We start from the raw sequence: 18906 nt of genomic DNA on the forward strand, positions 1-18906 counted from the left end.
GCTGGTGCAAACGTAAGTGAACGTGAAAAACTCGATTACGTGCTGAAAACACTACCACAATCATTGATTTATATTGATGACTTAATCGACTCATTGAAAGAAAGTGGTTGAACTTGTGATTTTTTAAAAAATAAAATTATAATGTGGGAAATGCGTAGGGAGGGTAAAAGTGATAGGAAATGGTCAAATGCTTTCTAAGTTGAGAAAAGAGAGAAATAAAGTGCCATGGCTGTGGAAAGTACGGCCACGTGATGAGAAATTGCACGAATACATGCAGAGGCGGAATCAATGGAGGAGCGCAATGGCAACTAGGTACGTTTCAGCCATAGCAGAATAGGGGTCGCGGCGAACGAGGTTCTGGCCACAGAAGACGAGGATATGTTCAGCGTGGATTTGGACAACGAGGACGTAGCGGAGGTTGGCAGCAACGCTACAATGGGGCAAGTCGACAAGACGCAAATTATTTAAACAGCGAGGACTACGACGACCAAGGAATTGACTCCTTCCTAACGCGAGTGCAGCCCGATAATAGTAAGGATACTATCACAGTATATACCAGCGATTCGCGAAAAATAGATTGGATATTCGATAGTGAATGTTCAGATCACATTGTAAATGATGACTCGTATTTTTTTGAATACGAAAACTTAAAGAACCCGATAAACGTAAAACTAGGAGACGGTAGAGCATTAAAAGGAACAAAAGTTGGAAAAATTTTAACTTACTTTGAAGTAAACAAAAGAAGGGTTAAAATTATAATGTCAAATGTATTTTATGTGGAAGAAATGGATAATAACTTGGTTAGCTATGCGAGAGTAACGAATAAAAATAAGATATTCTCAGCAGGGAATACTTCAAAGATCTATAACAAATATAGAAAGTTGATAGGGATCGCATTCAACGATCATGGTTTATATAAAATAACTAGTTACATTGGAAGGCAAGAATCTCACGCCAAAAATGTAGAAAAAAAATGAAGAACAGGGAAAAATTTCACAGAATCCGAGGACATGTAAACTTTAATTATTTAGATACGGTGTGTAAGAAAAAATTAATTGAGGGAATGCCAGAAAAATTGGAGCAAGTTCAATTAAATTGTGGTGCGTGTATGCAAAATAAGTAGCACAATGTACCTATCCAGAGTAACCGTAGTAGAGCACGCGAGATTTTAGAATTAGTACATACCGATTTAAATGGAACTTATAAAAATACCGGGTTTGATGGATCTAAATATTTCTTAACATTTATGGACGATTATAGTAAGTGCGCATTAATTTATACTTTGAAATCGAAAGATGAGGTTTACGATTGAATCCTTGATTATATAAATAAAGTTGAAAATCTTACTGGTAAGAAGATAAAGAGACTAAGGTGCGATAATGGAAAAGAATATATGAACAAAAACAAGTACAATCTAATCAGGGAAACGGGAATTCACCTAGAACCATGCCCACCCTATGTTCACTAGTTAAATGGAACAGCTGAGCGCTACAATAGAACAATCACGAATTCCGCTAGATGCTTATTACATGATGCGAAACTAAATATTAAATATTGGTCGGAAATAGTTAGAACCGCGGTGTACTTAAAAAATGGAACCATTACGAAAACATGTGAAAATAAAACACCAATCGAAATATTGTTGAGAAGGAAACCGAATATAAATAATTTAAGATTGTACGGGAGTATAGTTTTCGTAAGAATATCTGAATTTAAAATAAATTCGAAATGGCACAGAAAGGCAGATATTGGAATACTTGTAGGTTATGAAAACGTTGGATATAGGATCTTAGTTAATAATAAAATTATAATTGCAAGACACGTAGAATTTATAGGTGAAAATGATAATTTAGTAGGATTTCAAGGAATGAATGAATCAGATAATGAAACGGAAAAGGATTTTGAAGAACATTCGGATACAAACGAAATTCATGAAAGTGAAACAAGTGACGAAAAGTGTTGAGGTTATTCGGTATATAAAGAGAGAAAAACGCGTGGATAAAGTGTAAGATACAAAGTATATATTTGACTTAATAATGAAATACAGGAATACAATTTGAGCTGGACCAGATCCGCACGCTTGCAGTGTTACTTTATGACTGAGAACCCCGAAGCCAACGTCGCCTGTCTACCGTTTATGTTCTGCCTCCTTGCTATTCTTTTGTCTATATACTGTCGATGGCTTCAGCGCTTGAGAAAGCTAAAAAGACCAGATGTGGAGTTTTCCTAGAAGTGCTGGCCACTTCAACACCCTCCCTAAAACTCTACATCCCTACAAACAATTATATCTTAATATTTTTCTAACTCTTGATTTTGTCAATGTCTTCACAAATACATTTGCCAGCTGCCTTTCTCTTTTCCATTCAAATTAGTTTATTACTAAAACACGAGAGGACTAAACAGATCATGTAGAGTTTTTTTTATTAGAAGTGATAGTCACTTCGACACCTTCCCTAAAAACTCTACATCTCTATAAACAGTTACCTCTTAACATCTTTTTTATTTTTCGAACCTAACTTTTGTCTTAAATATTTAAATCTTGGTTTTGGCAACGCCTTTGTACATATATCTGCCAGTTGCTCTTCGCTTGTTACATATGTTACATCAATTTCGCCGCTATTGTATAAATCTCGCAAAAAGTAGTATCTTATATCAGTATGCTTACTTCTTTGATGGAATTCAGGATTCTTAATTAATTTTACGGCACTAGTATTATTTACACATAGCGTATACTGAAATATCTCTATTTTGCATTCGAGAAATATTTTCTTTAGCCACATAATTTCTTTCTTTTCGGATCTCATCGCTTCGTTAAAATCAACTGGTAATTTTTCCGCTACGTACGTTACTGGGTTACCATAAAAATCGGTTCGCTTGATCTTATCTCTATCTCTCAATTGTCTCACATTCTCGCTAGTTATAAAGGGTTGTGTTTCAGTTTCACTCTCTGCACTTTCATACGTACATACTCTATCGCTCTGTGCACGCACATCTTCGCGCTCGACAATTTTCGGTAAACTTAAATTAACGAATTTTTCAGTTTCTAACTCGGGCTTAAATATTACGTCACGGCTTATTATTATATTTCTTTCGGTCGGCACGTACACTCGATACCCTCGTCCGTCATCTAGATAGCCTACCAAATATCCTTTGTTAGCCTTTCTGTCCAATTTCCTTCTCTTTTCCGCAGGTATGTGTGCAAAGCATTCAGTACCGAAAACTCTAAACTTTTCTACATCTGGCGATTTCCCGTATCACAGTTCATATGGTGTTTTCTTGTCTTGTCTTGTCGGCCCGGTCTTATTTATGACATGCACTGCGGTGTTCATGGCTTCGGCCCATAAAAACAGCGGTAGATTAGATTTCGAATATAACATCGACATTCCTGCTTCTACTATTGTTCTATTTTCTCTTTCTGCGACGCCATTCTGTTCAGGAGTGAATGGGACGTTAATCGTATGCTTAATTCCCTGACTTCTTAAAAATTCTTTAACCTCTTTATTTTTGAATTCTTTCCCTCCATCACTATGAATTTCTTTGGCCTTATCATTGGATTGATTTTCGACTTCTATGCAAAAAGTTTTTAACTTTTCGAGTACTTCTGACTTATGTCGTAAGAAGTAAATCTTTGTGAATTTGGAAAAATCATCTTTAAACGCAAGAAAATACAATTTTCTGCCTAATGACTCGACTTCCATAGGTCCACATACATCCGTATAAATAATTTCGCGAGGTTTAGTCGCACGCTTGGTTTTCTGGTGAAAACTCGATCTATGGTGTTTCCCGTACGCGCAACCTTCACAGAGAAAGTTACTATCCTCTACAACTTTTATATTCGAATTCTTTAAAAATTCCTTAACGTGTCTGATGTTTTGATGACAAAGCCGTTCGTGCCATAACTGCAGTGTGTCCGCGTTTGACTCCGCTCTATTGCTAAGATTACAAACTGACGGTATGATAACTCGCATGTCGACCTTATATAAATTTCCAATAACAGAACCCCTTGCTATTATTTTCTGACTTTGTAAAAACATGCAGTTTTTCCCTTCCCTTAGAATACAGAAATCTATACCTCTTCTGGCAACAGATCTAATGGAAAATAGATTTCTTTTCATACCTGGTACATACAAGACATCGTTCATTGTACATGCTACCCATTTGCCGTCCACAAAAGTCTCTATCTTGATTTTTCCTTTGCCGTACGCATCCATGAACGTACCATCGCCGATTTCTATCTTCACCGTGTTATCGAATTTTTCGAAGACGCTGAACCATTCTTGTCGTCCTGTCATGTCATTCGTAGCTCCTGAGTCGATTATCCAAGCATCATGGTTTGCCACTTGTATCGTTGAGGTGCTTCCTAATAGACCAATTCCGCTGTGATCTCGATTTTCATTTCTGGGTTCCTGGTTGTCTCTGCTGTTGTTTCCTTTCTTATTTTTGAAGCAATTTTTGCTGGTGTGGCCTTTCCTTTTGCATGTAAAGCATCTAAAGCAATCCTTCTTTGGATGGCCAACTTTTCCACAGTTGAAACAGCTTGGTCCTTGTTTCTCGTATTCACGTTTGCTTGACTGCTTCTGGTGTTCCCTATTATAATTGTTACCTTTTGTTACCAGCGCCAGCGATGCTTCCTGGCCGTCTTTCATCCATCTGATTTCTTCCGCCATCAGCCTGGTACTAAGCTTGTCTAAAGTCTTCTTTTCTTCTTCCACCGAATCCCACGCACTGTGAAAATGGTCAAATTTGTTCGGTAACACCGATGAAATGTGTGTTATCAGCATTTTCTCGCCAATTTCACTCCCAAGAGTTTTCATCTTCGCCGCTATCAATTGCAATTTTGATAAGTTGTAAGATACATTTTCAGATTCTTCCCATTTAAAATTGAAGAACTGCTTCTGGACCATACTTAGATTCTCATCCTACTTCATGTCATATACTGTATTCAACTTTTTCCACATTTCATGTGCTGTTGAGCAACATAAAAGAAGATCCAACGGTTTCCTTCCTACTGAGGTCACAATTAATTTTCTTGCTAGCCGATCTGCCTTCAAAAATCTTTTACGGGCGATTTCTTTCTCCGCACTGTTACTTGGATGACACAGATTCCCTTCACACACGTTGATCAGGTCGTCATCTTCCTCCAAAAGTGTACGCATGACAAAACGCCACTGGAGCCAGTTTTCTTCGCCACGTAACATCTCGATCTTCGCACTTGCTGATTCCATTTTAGCACTATCACTTACTTTACTAAGCACAATACTTTGACAATTTATTCACTTCGCGTTGCTATCTTACACTCTACAGCCCTGGGCCCATAACCTGTTGAGGTTATTCGGTATGTAAAGAGCGAAAAACGCGTGGATAAAGTGTAAGATACAAAGTATATATTTGACTTAATAATGAAATACAGGAATACAATTTGAGCTGGTCCAGATCCGCACGCTAGCAGTGTTACTTTATGACTGAGAACCCCGAAGCCAACGTCGCCTGTCTACCGTTTATGGTCTGCCTCCCTGCTATTCTTTTGTCTATATGCTGTCGATGTCTTCAGCGCTTGAGAAAGCTAAAAAGACCAGATGTGGAGTTTTCCTAGAAGTGGTGACCACATCAACAAAAAGGTCGAGCAGGTTGTAAGAAAAAAGGAGAGAAATTTAAGTAACGAATCAGAAGCAAAACTTGAGGACATAGAAAATAATTTGAGAAGGCCAGGACGGGAAACAAAGAAACCTCAAAGATATGGCCAAACGAGCTCATATTTCATTTATGTGAATGTAGTTAGAGCAGGCAGTCCTCAAACCTATGAAGAAGCTTTAAGTGGAGATGACAGCAGATCATGGAAAGAAGCAATGGATCGAGAAATGAATAGTTTAGTCAAAAATAAAAACCTGGCAATTAGTAGAGAAACCAAAAGATAAAAAGGTATTAGACTTGAAATGGGTATATACGAATAAATCCGATAATCGTAAGAAGGCGCGACTAGTTGTTCGGGGTTTCCAATAAAAGGAAATACCGGAAGATTTATACTCTCCAGTGGCAAAAATGCAAACGCTGAAGTTATTACTATCTTATTGTTGTCAATTCGGTTCGATGATTATGCAAATGGATGTAGAAACAGCATTCCTAAACGGAACTATAAAATCGGAAGTATTTGTAAAACAACCTATGGGTTACGCCGATAAAAGCGGGAAAGTGTGTAAACTATCAAAGGCGTTATATGGATTGCGTGTGAGTTCATGGGTTTGGTATGAATGTTTCGACGAGTATATTAAAAAATTAGATTTTCAAAGAAGTGAGAGTGATTATTGTCTGTATATGAAGTATGAGAGCGATCATGTTATATACTTAATTCTATTCGTGGATGACTTATTAATGTGTGGAAAAAACAAAAGAAAAATCGATGAAATTAAAAATAAATTGTCAAACAAATTTGCGATGAGGGACTTAGGTGAAGTAAAGACTTACGTAGGAATATACATTGAATACGATCATAAGAAGTGTGAGATGAAATTAGATAAAAGTAGTTATATAGAGTCATTAGCGAAACGGTAGAATATTGAAAATAGTAAACTATATTTTACACCAAAGCAAAAAAATTCAAATTTAGAACCCGCATAGTCAGCCTCAGACGATATAAGATATAGAAACCTCATAGGAGCTTCATAATTTATTAGTACTGGAACAAGATTATACGTTAACTTATAGTGTAAACAATTTAAGTCGATTTCAAAACAGTTACGACGGGACCCATTATAAATATGCGTTGAGAATTTTGTAATACTTATATTTAACCAGAAAATTAAAGTTGACTTATGAAAGAAATTTGAACGCTGAAATCATTTATTGCTTTGTTGACGGTGATTTATCATAAGACTACTACAAGACTACTACGGGATTTATCATAAGATTTTTCGGAAACGCAATTTACTGGAAATCGAGAAAGCGAAACAGCGTGACAAAATCATCAACAGCCGCCGAGTAAGTAGTTTTGTCAGAAGCAGGGAGTGAAATAAAATTTCTAAAGAAATTATTGAAAAATTTCAAAATAATGATCGAGAGACCAATAAAAATTTACGAACATAATTCTGGAGCGATTGCGATATCAAAATTTGGAAACTTGACAAAAAATTATGAGTACATTGAAGTACATTTCCATTTTGTAAATGAAAGTTGGGAAAATAAAGAGATTGACGTTATAAAAGTAAATTCAGAAAACAATGTAGCAGATATCCAAACGAAGGCTCTAGGGAGAAATAATTTTGAAAATTTTAGATTACTTTTAAAAATAGTTTAATTTTCACAAAAGGAAATGAATATGCAGCACAATAATTAAGGAGGTGTATTGAGATATGTAAAATTTTTGTGCTGGACTAGGTCGAGTGCGTAGTGGAGATGTTTGTATGTGGATATCAGTGTGTGGAGATATGTGTGTGCGCGGCGACTGAAAAACAGACGAATGTAAACAGTTCGGTCGGTTAACAGTCTACATAAGGTCGGGTATGGAAGAAAGTGCTGAGACGCGTGCAGCTGTGTAACGATATATATTCTAAAAATCGTTTATAAAATAAATATGTGTCTACGTTAATAGTAAAGGCCAGTGTAAATTTTATGTTTCCATAACAATATTTCGGCCATCAAGATCCACAATTCTCATCAATAACACTGTTGGTCGCAGAGTTATACCACCGCAACCACCCTACTATCTTAACGGAAATCAGGGGATCGATCAATACGCGGTGTCGTTTCCTAAAATCGTAACGGGAATTTGCGACTTCCGTTGACTCGCTTCCATGCGATCAAATCTCTCCACGGTTGGACAAGTTGACATCAACTCTGGCCAATGTAAAATCCAGGAGTAAACCCTCCATTTTTACATTTTCATACTTAAATATTCAAACCAACCTATCTCCGTTACTAATGCATATATGCAGACAATACGACGTGCATTGTTCTCCACATTTCCTGCCAAATACAGTTCACATCTGCTAGTTAGAGCTACGTCAAGTCTGAACCCTGTCAAATCCAGTGTAATTGCAGATTTGCATATTCTTGCCTGAACATTCAGATCAACGTATCGCTGTTTCTATTGGTATGTCGATATGTCGACAAATGGATGCGCGATATACTCCATATTTGCTGACAAATACAGTGCAGATCATACGAATTACGCTATATAAAATCAGTATCGATTCAAATCCAGCTAATTGCAGTTTTTAATATACATTATTAAATATTCAAAACCACGCATCTCCGTTACTGTTGGAAATGTGTCGACAAAACGATATGCCTGGTACTCCACATTCCTTGCCAAATACATCGTTTACCAGCCAGTTTGCGCTATATCTGCACTGGTCCCAGACAGATCAAGCATAGATATAAGTCGGAGATGAAAGAACACGGGAATCTTCCGCTTGGAATTTTGGGAAAATCCCGTAACATTGTAATCTAGATTCTACCATAGCTGTAATTCAACAATTGTAGCCATCCAGTCCGTTTGTAATTGTTCGAAACTTGTGATACTGAACTTGGCCTCGAGGCGACAACCAGTCACCGAACGTAGCCGCGGTCAAGGGATGAACTTTTTCTCTAATAAAGGCATGGAGTAATTCTATAGCTTTCCTTAAATGAAATAATCGTAGTGGCACGTGACAGTAAACATTCCAACGGTTTCTGTCCCGTTTCTCGCCACACGCAGACTCCATCCGTCGGATAAGATGATTGCCAGATGTCAACGCATCTCAACAGTATATGTTTAGCTAGCCTGAGGGCCCATTATAAACCTTGAGATTTAGTTAATTAAAGTCCTTAACAGTCCTAAACAGGCAAACAGTCTTCGTTCCAACTACGGGATGATAGGTGAAATCTATTTTTCCACGGACGACGCTTCCCGCTAGCAACGTTCCCTCAAGGGCTACTAGCATCCTTCTCTAACCATCAACATGGAAATTGTCCAATTAACAGTAACGTCACTATCAATCTCTTTCCGAGCGAAGTCTTTTCTCCACGAATCCTATGTTCCGGTGCCCTTAGACACACCCATCATTGTTTTCCACTGCAGCATCATCGTGCCGGAAAATCATTCTGTCGTGAGGTCACATTAGCCAGTAACAAAGAGCCTTAACACTCGGTGGATATTCTATGTTTTGACAAAGAGTTTGTTCAGTCCTACCTATACCGTAGATAAGGAAGTATGGTACAACTTTTTTTTTGCGTGGGGCTGGGAAAATGCTATTACGCATGCCCAGTGACTGGGTTATGTGGGAGTCGGTCGGATGTCGTTGCCATACCCACTAAAAACCCCTCCTCCTTCTTCCACCGCTTAGAGGGCAGACAACCCCGGTAAAACCTGTCGGCAGTCATCAGGGTTGTCCTTTCGTGCCCCGTTGTGTCTACTTCTTCGGGCAGTTACTGCTCATGTCGTCCTCTCAGCCAGTTCAGAATAGTGGGCTGGTCTCCTTCTGCGGTTTTTCGTTGTTCCATGTTGTTGCCCTCATTGCTCCGCGTAGTTGTTGTTACGCTCGTTCTCCTCCTTGCCTCTTCCTAGGCCCTCGCTGTCACCCTCTTGTGACACATGACGGTCTTGCAGAATTGCCTGAATTTATTCCAGCTCTCGTCCTTAGCGGTCACCGTGGCGATCAGATTGCCCACGTCTATCTTCCCTCCCAGAGCGTTCTCCAGCTCGATCCTTCTGTCCGTCCACTTCGGGCACGCGAAGAGGGCGTGCTCTGCATCGTCGTTCGGGTCTCCACAGTCGAGACAGTTGCTGTCGCTGTCCTTGCCAATCCTTTTCCTATAGACATCGAAGCTCCCATGCCCGGTTAGCAGCTGCATGGTGTGGTGATCGATGTCCATCTTCTTTTTGGTAAATGGCAGCGCACTCGGTATTAGCTTCTTTGTGATATTTTCTTTTTTGTAGTTGTTCCACACCTTCCGCCAGTCCTCTTGGGCCTTCATGCGAATCGCCTCCAGTTCCTCCTTCAGCTTGGAGCCGTCATCCGTGCCAATCCTGGACCCATGGATCTTGTTCCTCTCGTAGGTCTCTCCGAGCATCTTTATCTTTATGTAAATCGGGAGATTCCCGGTCAACACGCAAAGTGCCGCGTGGGAGACGGTACGGTATACCGTCGTTGTTATGCACAGGGCCGTTCGTTGTGCTCGTTTCAGCTTTTTCCTGTTCTTATCGGTATTCGCTGCTCTAGTCCACACCGGTGCTCCGTAAGTTACGATGGATTCCCACACATTGTAGTAGATCCTACGAGCCAAGCTGGGCGGCCCGTTGATGTTGGGTAGAATTCCCCTAAGGACTCCTATTAACTTGTCGGCTCTGTTACACACCATCTCGATATGCGCACCGAACCTCCGACTGTAGTCGATGACGACTCCGAGATACCTGATGCGATCGACCGTTTCGATGTCCGAGGAGCCCAACCTGAGTTTCACCACTCTCGGCACTCGCAAGCTTGTGATGAGCATGACCTCCGTCTTTTCCCTCGCCAGGGTGAGCCCGACACTCGTGCACCAATCGTTGGCGATCCTTAGCATCGTGTTGACCTTGACGGAGGCATCATCGCTCCTCCCGACGGAACATGCGATGGCCAGATCATCCGCGAAGGCGATTGCTCTGACCATTGGCATGTTGTCGAGTCTCTCGAGCAACCTGTCGTATACCAAGTTCCACAGGAATGGTCCGAGGATGGATCCCTGCGGAACTCCCGTCGCCACCTCGTGCTCCACCGTGCCGTGCTGGTTGCTCACGATGATCCTCCTTCCGGATGGGTAACTGCCGATTAGTCTTTTGACCTTCCATGGCAGCTTCCTCTTGTCAAATTCCTCGTATATGCTCTTCCAGCTGAGCGAATTGAAGGCATTGCTAATATCCAGGGTGATCATCGCGCATATTACCTTCTTCTGTTTAAAGATGTTGGCAAACTTCATCACCTGCGTGATGGCATCTACCGTGCTCCTCTTCTTTTTGAAGCCATATTGCCTCCGATGGAACGGGTCCGTCCCGATGCATCTCTCGATGATCCTCTTAAAGCATTTTCCCCAGATCTTGCTCATGGTTGGGAGTATGCTTATCGGCCGGTACGCGTTGGGGAGACTGGGATCATTTCCCGCTTTCCTTAGCAGTATTACTCTGGCCGTCTTCCAGCAGTCTGGGATCCTTCCTGATTCGGTGATGCCGTTGAACGCCCTTGTCACGAGCTCGCTCCTGCGACTCGCTACCAGCTTCGCGATTTCGCCCGGCACGCCATCGACTCCTGCAGCCTTCTTGGTGTTCATTCTTCCGGCGGCATCGACGACATCGCCTTCGCCGATGGCGACGCTGAGGCTAATATCTCCTTCTTCTTCGGTCTCTGCCTCTTCGCGGCCCTCATAATGGGGAGGTCTGTGTCCCAAGGTGAATATCCTCTGTAGGACTGCCTTCACCATGTCGACCGGCATGTCGTTTGTTGGTCCCTTGCTTTTACATTTCTTCATGACCGTGCGATAGGGTTTGCCCCAAGGGTCGCTCTCCAGTATCTTGCAGTATTCTGCCCAAGCTGTTTTTTTGCTACAGGCGATCTCCCTTTTTAACTGCCTACGGATCTCCTTGTAGGCGTTGACGAGGGGCTCGGTGTTGCCGGCATTCTTCTTTCTTTCTCTCGTCACCTTCCTGAGCGCTTTGTGCGCCTGCCCGCTCAGTTCCGCGATCATCGGGTTCCACCAGTAGTTCGCGTACTTGCGGCTCGCCGCACCGTTCGACTTCCTTAGCATCCCTTCGCACGTACCTTCGATTATCTTTTGCAAGGGCTCGGCCCCATCCTCTCCGATAGCCGCGTTGAGGTCCTCCTTCTTCGGTGTGTCGTCGAATCTGCTCAGGAACTCCTCCGGCCACATGTTCTTGGTCACGTACCTGTAGAACTTCGATACGGTTCGGGTCTTCCTCGTCTTAAACCTGTGGAGCACGTACAGATGGTCCGAGGCCGAGTATTTGTCCAAGACCGCGCTTCCGGCGTGTGTCTCGCTGACCTTGTTGGATGCGCGTATTATGTCGGGGAAGCTCGTCTTCCCGTTCATGAAGAAGGTGTACTTTTCCTTGAGCCTCAATGGAAACACCCGGTGGGCGCTTAGTGCCTCCATTAAGACTCCCCCTCTCTTGTCTGTGGTCGATCCTCCCCAACAGGTTGACTTTGCGTTGAAGTCTCCGGCCACGACGACCTTGTCGTGTCTTCTAGCAACGCTCTTCGTCATAGCAGACAGCGTGTCTATGTATTTGCAGTATGTTTGCTTATTTATGTTGGGCGAACAGTATCCGCTGAAGCAGAAGACGTCGCCAACGCGGACGCCCACTATCCCGTCGCTCTTGATCTCCGTTGTTTCATCATGCAGCTTGCAATTGAGGAGTGTGACCCATATCTAGGCGTCTCCTTTGGTGTCATTAAACCAGTGCGGTAGCTGCCTGTTCGGCTCGGAAATTATTATTATATCCGGTCTAAGTTCGATCGCGCATTGGTGCATCATGTCCTGCGCCAGCTTGCATCTGTTGAGGTTTATCTGCAGTATCCTCAATTACTCGCTTTCAACCGCCTTCTATATTCTGGACAAGCCAGGGATCCGGTTACGTGGTCATATTTCACTCCTTTCTCCTTGCTGCAGATGGAGCAGCAGGGTGCGTTGACGCAGGCAGCTATGGTGTGGTCTTTGGCTCCGCACTTCCTGCAAATCTCCTTTCCAGGGCTTATCGCCGTGCACTTGTTCGCGATATGCCCAAACATGTGACATCTGAAGCACTTTACCACATTGGGTAGTGCCTTTATCGAGGCTATCATCAAGCCGGTTCTGATCTTCCGGCTCGCCCCCTCTTTGGCCAGATAGGCTTTCGGCATCGTCACTATTGCCGATTGGGTGCCCCACGGCGCCATTTTTAGGGTCTTTACTTCGACCTCAGTGATGTCGCTTACGCCCAGTTGCACTACTATCTCCCTGGCTAGTTCTTCCTTGCCTACGAGCGGGTCTATATCCCTGATCTCTACGGAGGTCTTGTCGCGCATTGGTAGCGCTCTCACCTTGCCTCTTAGGGCCGTGTTTATATCCGCCGCGGTCTTTTTGGCGTTGCTACCTGCTTTCAGCTCGATCAGGATGTCACCTGTTCTGGTCCTCCTAATCTCACAGCTCTCTTTTAGGGTCTCCCTTGCCCCCATCAAGTCTTTGTAGACCTGGATCCACTCCTTGTCCTGCCCTACTTTAACGAGGATGGCTTCGGGTCTGTTACGTATCCTCTTCGGTCCCTCCGGCCTCTTTGGCTTGTCCAATGCTGCCCTTCCTGCGTTCGCCTTCCTGACCACCGTCGGGGTGTCCGTTCCTCTTCCTCTCCTTCCGCGGACAGGGATCCAGTCTTCCTTTACATCGCTGTCCGTGCATTCCGTAGTCGCTTTTACCGAGTTGCTGCCGGCACAGGCTCCTGCGTAGGAGGCCTCCACGGTCGTTGGTCTCTTTCTCTTGGTGTCGCCCTTCCCCTCGATAGGCGATATCTCCTTCCTTTTTCCTTCCTTCTCCTCACTCCTCCCCGGTCGGGTGGTCATCGTGGTGGCCGCGACTGTCCTCGCGTTCCTCTTGAGCCTCATCTCGTCCAACATCGAGTGGAGCTTGATCGCTTTTCTACTGATGGCGTCCCTCCTTTTCTTGATGTCGGTATCCTTTTTGCTCATGAGGTAGAGTCTGCTACCTATGTATTGGATTTCGCGGAAGACTTCTGTGATGATTTCCGTCATCGCCTTCCATTCGCTCATCTTAATGACGATACTGTCCTCGTCGTTGCCTTCGGTCTCGGCCGTTGCTCTGTTCGCCATGGCCTTCCTCCTGAGACATGCCCTTGGTGCCGCCGCTTCGCTGCCGCTGTCCGACATTTCCGCCGGTGTGTCTAGCTCCGAGGTGCTGGCCGCTTCGTCCCTCGTTGCCCTCAGCTGGCTCCTGGCCAGGCTTCTCGTTGTCTTGCACGCGCTCCCCTCCACTGGGGACTTTCTCATATATCTGGTGATCTTGTCACCTTTGAATATTTTTTCCTTGGCGATTTGGGTCGCCTTTTCGGTGGGTGGTGTCTTATCCTTGAGTGCCTGCATTGGCATCTCGACATCCTCGATGATTCCCGCGATGTCTTCATCAAATTCGAGGTATCTTCTAGTGCTTTTCTTGCACGTCTTTTCCTCTGTGACAACTGCGGGTGTTTCTTGGTCCCCGGTCGTGTTTACCGAACGAGGGGAGGCCCTGGGATCGACCTTCCCCTCGCCGTTCGTCCAGTCGTTGGGTGACCGTCGGGTCGAGCCTGGGACGCTGCTCGAAGCCCCGACGGGGCCTGGAAGCTCCGAAACCCCCTGAGCCGTAAGTTTACTTGACTTACAGTACTTGTCCATATTGTGTTTATATATATATATATATATATGTCGGAGATGAAAGAACGCCGGAGCTCCTCCTTGGATTCGCGGGAACACCGCAACTCTGTAACTTAGATTAAACAAATGCCGCTCCGATTGTTCGAGATTTATGATCATGAGCTTGGGCTCGAGGCGACAATCAGTCGCCGAACGTAGCCGCGGTCAAAGGGATGAACGTTTTATCTAACAAAGGCACAGAGTAACTCTATTCCTCTCCTTAAAAGAGGTAGTCGTAGCGACACGTGGCAGTAAATACTTCAATAGTTTCTATCCCGCGGCCCGCCACACGCAGATTTTGTCCTCCGAGTAAGATGATCGCCGGGTGTCGGCATGCCTTTGCGGCGTATGTTTAGCTAACGTGAGGACCCGCTATAGATCTTAAGATTTAGTCAAGCGAAGTCCGTCAAATAGACTTTGTTGCAACTACAGGAAGATAGGAGAAACCTATCCTCCACGAGCGTTGCCCCCCGTCAACAACCTCCCCTCAAGGGCGGCCAGCATCTCTTTCAAAATGCCGATATGGAGATCGACCAATTAGCAATAGCGCTAATTTCCCTCTCCTTTGGAACGAAAGCTTTCTTTGACGAATCCGAGGATCTCATATCCTTAGACCCACCCAATATAGTTTTCCTCGACGACATCGTCGAGACGGAGAGGCATTCTTTGGTACGATCTCATCGACGAATGACAGTGCCGCCTTACAACCAGTGAATACCACACATCTAGTTAACAGAGAGAGTTAGACTTGAACTGTGCGAGAACATACGTTTACCATCCCGTGACCGCGGATTCGTTTCGAACCTAAGGTCATTATCACTAGTGCTACGAGTGTTTAATCTTGTTAATAAGCCTGTGCTAATAAACTCTCCGTTGTATCACAACAATGGCTAATTCTAATGAAAATCCATCAAACGCCCATCTCCTTAATCCTGACTCTAATCCGACATCAGAAGTGGGATACAAGGACCTGTTAGCAACGATGAAACAGCAAATGGATTTCATGCGTGACGTATTTCATACACTAACAAAGGAGGATGGGGTGGCACTTGAAAAATTTTCGCTACCACGTTTTAACCCCGGAAGCTTGGGCTCCGACCCAGCCGCATGGTGTGCGACTGTTGACGTGATCATGGAAGAAAAACCTTTGCAAGGTGGTGCGCTACTTTGTGCCTTGAGTGCCGCTCTGGAAAGTTCGGCAGCACAGTGGCTTACACAGATACCTGCTACTCAAATTTCCTCTTGGCCAAAGTTTAAAGACCGTTTCCTTACACGCTTTGGTGGGAAAGAAACAGCTGCCACGGCGCTATGGAAGATAAAAAATCAAGCACGACTGGAGGGTGAAACCCTGGGAGATTACAGCAGCCGTTTACGTTCCTTCCTGATGGCGAGGTGGGAAAGGTGCACCAAGGACGAGATAGTCAACGCTGCCGTGCTCCTCCATATAGGCTCACAGGACCAGCGCGTCCTACGGATAGCACTCACAAACGATATCAAGACCGAGGACCAGCTCACAGGCGAAATGACAGCGCTCTCCGATTCTGTGAAGAGGCCGGCGTCTTCAGTAAGCAACTCCTCCGCGGGTCACGAAGCTAAACGGCATAAGTCTTCTGACTCCTGATACAAGTGCTACCACTGCGGTAGACACGGACATAAAGCATCTGAGTGCCGCGAGAGGACAAGACTGGAGGCGGAGAAACGCAATCGAAAACCAGGGGAAAACCGGGCTGTCACGTCTTCGAAGGTGTCCTGCTACAGGTGTAACGAGGAGGGCCACATCGCGTCCAACTGCCCGACCTTACGTAGAGGAAACCCCGCTACGAGAGAGGAGCGCCAGGTTAACTTCTGCGTGGTGGAGGCCCCGACCGGTAAATTAAGTCACCAGGGTGAGTCGTTCCTGTTTTGCTTTGATTCCGGAGCTGAATGCTCATTAATTAAAGAATCGGTAGCCTCAAAATTTTCCGGCAAGAGAACGACCGAGATAGTTGTAATGCGAGGAATTGGGAACACTTGCGTTAAGAGTACGACCCAAATTCTGTCCGCCGTATGTATCAGCGGTCTTACACTGGAGGTAATTTTTCACGTCCTTGCCGACAATTACTTGAAACACGATATTATTATTGGGTGCGAAATTTTAAGCCAAGGCTTCGACGTACACATGACGCGCAATAGCCTCGATATTTGTAAGTCGAAAACGGTTAATGTCTGTAATAATATCGCCGAACCTGCGATCGATCTCAATGATGTAGACACCGAGGTACTCGGCGACGATAAAGACCGATTGATTTCCATTCTCGACAGATTCAAAAACTCGTTCATCACGGGTTTCCCACGTACCCGCGTAAATACGGGCCAATTAGAAATACGGTTGATCGACCCTAACATCACCGTCCAAAGAAGCCCCTATAGACTTAGCGAGGAAGAGCGGAGAATCGTACGAGCGCGAATCAGCGAACTACTCAGAGCTAACATTATAAGACCTAGCAATTCGCCGTTCGCGAGCCCCATGCTACTCGTGAAGAAAAAGGACGGTTCGGATAGATTGTGCGTAGATTTTCGAGCGTTAAATAAGAATACGGTCGCGGATCGGTACCCCCTACCTCTTATCGCGGACCAAATCGCGAGGTTACAAACGGCGAAATACTTCATTAGCCTGGACATGGCCAGCGGGTTCCACCAAATTCCTATACACCCCAATTCGGCGGAATACACGGCGTTCGTTACACCCGACGGGCAGTACGAGTACGTAACGATGCCGTTCGGATTGAAAAATGCACCGTCCGTTTTTCAGAGGGCCATTTTCAATGCCCTGGGCGACCTTGCGTATTCCTACGTCGTTGTCTATTTGGATGACGTCCTAATTATTGCCGACTCAATAAACCAAGCCTTAGAGAGGTTGGACATCGTGTTAAGTACCCTTGTAAACGCCGGGTTCTCGTTTAACTTTTCTAAGTGCTCTTTCCTGAAGACGTCGATACTCTATTTGGGATACGTAATCCAGAACGGAGAAGTCCGTCCCAACCCGGGTAAAGTATATGCCTTAAGCTCCCTACCCGCGCCGACGACCGTCACACAGCTCAGGCAGTTCATAGGGCTAGCCTCGTACTTTCGGAAGTTCATCCCTAAATTTTCACAATTGTTAAAACCCTTATACGCGCTTACGTCCGGCAGTAAAAATATAACATGGGCAGACAGGCACGAAAAAATAAGACAAGAGGTAATCTCCGTTCTGACCGACGCACCGGTGTTAATGCTATTTGACCCCAATTATCCAATAGAATTACATACCGATGCTAGCTCCGAAGGATTTGGGGCTATTTTGATGCACAAGGTGGAAGGTAAAAATCGAGTAGTGGAATACTATAGTAAAAGAACCAGCCTTACGGAATCCAGATATCACTCTTATGAACTCGAAACATTAGCTGTTGTAAACGCCATAAAACATTTCCGCCACTACCTGCACGGACGGGAATTTCTTGTCGTCACGGACTGCAATTCATTAAAGGCGTCTAAGAGCAAAGTACATTTGAATGACAGGGTACACAGGTGGTGGGCTTACTTGCAAACGTTTACCTTCGACATTGTGTATCGGGAGGGCAAGCGAATGGCCCACGTAGATTTCTTTTCGCGAAATCCCACAGGCGTTGACCCTATTAGATTCGACGAAATCAAAGAGAAAATGGTTAATCTGGCCGAAATTTCGGAAGACTGGCTACTAGCCGAACAACGTCGTGACCCCCAAATTTCGGGAATTGTCGAAAAGTTGCAAAATGATGAGCTCGCGGAAGACATCGCGAATACTTACGAATTACGGTCCGGTACTCTCTACCGGAAAATTCAAAGAAGAGGCAGGACTCTCAGTTTACCTATTGTTCCAAGAGGGTTTAGGTGGTCCGTTATTAACCATGTGCATCAGTCAATTATGCACTTGGGTTGGGATAAGACGCTCGAGAAACTGTACGAGTATTACTGGTTCGAAGGAATGGCGAAGTACGTTCGCAAGTTCGTAGAGAACTGCCATGCTTGTAGAGTTTCGAAGGCTAGTTCAGGTAAGATACAAGCCGAACTACATCCCATACCCAAGGCCAGCATACCTTGGCACACGGTCCACATGGATATAACGGGCAAGCTGAGTGGTAAAATCGATTCGAAGGAGTACGTCATTGTGCTGATCGACGCCTTCACTAAATTCGTATACCTGCATCATACTCATAGGATAGAATCTCTTAACATCATTAAAGCGCTTAAATCCGCTATATTTTTATTCGGGAGTCCCTGTCGGATAATAGCGGACCAGGGAAGGTGTTTTACGGGTAAAGAATTTCGCGAGTTCTGCGAAAGCAAACGAATTAAAGTTCACTTGATAGCGACCGGTGCCAGTAGGGCTAACGGACAAGTAGAACGTGTTATGGGCACGTTGAAAAACATGTTCACGACAATAGAGACGACCGGGCGGCCGTGGCAAGACGCGACTAGGGAAATGCAGCTAGCGTTGAAC

Source organism: Bombus terrestris, unplaced genomic scaffold (genome assembly GCF_910591885.1).
Source record: "Bombus terrestris unplaced genomic scaffold, iyBomTerr1.2, whole genome shotgun sequence".
NCBI lineage: Eukaryota > Metazoa > Arthropoda > Insecta > Hymenoptera > Apidae > Bombus > Bombus terrestris.